Genomic DNA, 1,539 nt, shown 5'->3' on the forward strand with positions numbered 1-1,539 from the left:
TGTCCACCTGAAGCGCTCTGCCAGGTGGCAGGAGGATTCTAATCCCTAGTCCCGAGGGGAACTCCTAATCAATCGGGGAGCCCTGGCCCCGCTCCCTGGCCCCCTGACGACAGGTGGCACTGATCACTTCCATCTCTTTGTCAGATGGATCAGGCCCCGAGACAAAGTGCCGGTGTGGCTACCGGAGGCTTCGGGCAAACTCAGACCCACGCTGGGCTCTGCAAGGCAGCTGGGGCAGCCCCTGATGTGAAAGGCCCCCGGGTTAGGACCGATGGTCCCGAGCTTCTTGCAGACAGCGATAGCAGAGCATTAAGCCATGTCTGTGCTTTGCAGCTCACACACCAGGACCAAGCTCTAGGCCGTGACGAAGGGCCAACCCGCCAACCCTGCTGTCCCCTCCTCCAAGGGACCACCACGAGGTACAAGCCCACCTGTTCCTGCTGCTGTGTGCCATCGAGTTGATCCCGACTCGTAGCGACCCTATCGGACAGAGTAGGGCATCTCAGACTGTCATCTTTAGGGCTGCACCAAGCGGCTCACACCTAGCAGCAATTAGGAGGTCGGTGCAGGACCCGGCCATGTGCCCTGCTGTTGTACATAGGGCCACTTGGAGGCAAAACTAGCGCCTGACAACCAGTCTTTGCAGGAGCAGGTGGCCAGGTCTGGTCTCCACAGAGCTGCTGGTAGATTCGAACCAGCAACCTCTTGGTTAGCAGCCAGCATATAATTGTTTGCATCACTAGGGCTCTTTGCAAACCTCCATACCCCACCCATTTTCCCAGAAGAGGGTAGAAGACAGCCCTCCTGACTCTGCCCTTCCACATCAGCTCCAGCTCGGCAAGGGGGGTGAGGGGTGGAGGGGGGGTTGTTATACCTTGCTTCCCAGAGGGAGAGAGGGCCTGTCTCTGACTATGCAGCCCTCTCTCGGTTGGCCAAGTCTGTGGAGAAAGGGACCCTCCCCCAACAGTTGAAGCTGGTAAGGAGTCTCACGGAGGAGGTTGGACCCTGGGAGGGATCCTGGGACCCATCTAGCTGGGTCCCTCTCTCGCTTCCCGGATGAGAACTTTGAGGCTGGAGAGTCCTCAACAGATCCTCCGTCTCCGTCCCCACTGGGTTCTAGCACTGACAGGCCGCACGTTCCAGGTGGGGGCACGCTGAGATTTCATTCTTATCGCAGACCACCTGTGAAGCTGGGGCCTCCCATCATGCCAAGCATCCCGTGATGTCCCCGCTGTGCTATGCAGGTGGTGGCCATCCTGGACCAGAAGTTCTTCCATGAGGAGGTGGGGCCCCTCCATCTCGCCCGAGAGCTCCCGGAGGGCTTCTGGGGTGAGGAGCTGAAGGCAACCTGGCTCTGGTGGGACTCTGCTGCCTGGATGCCCAAGGGGATGGCTCCCTCTCCACGTGGTATCCCAATGCCCGGCCAACACTCTGCCCTCTATGCTGCCCTCCCCATCTTTCAGGAGCTGGCTGACACCACCTGGCTGCCCAGCCACTTTGTGCACCAAGGATCCCCAGTCCTGATTGAATCTGGACTTG

This window comes from Echinops telfairi, unplaced genomic scaffold, assembly GCF_000313985.2.
Source record: "Echinops telfairi isolate 266 unplaced genomic scaffold, ASM31398v2 ScPeMD7_7458;HRSCAF=8496, whole genome shotgun sequence".
In the NCBI taxonomy this organism is placed as follows: domain Eukaryota; kingdom Metazoa; phylum Chordata; class Mammalia; order Afrosoricida; family Tenrecidae; genus Echinops; species Echinops telfairi.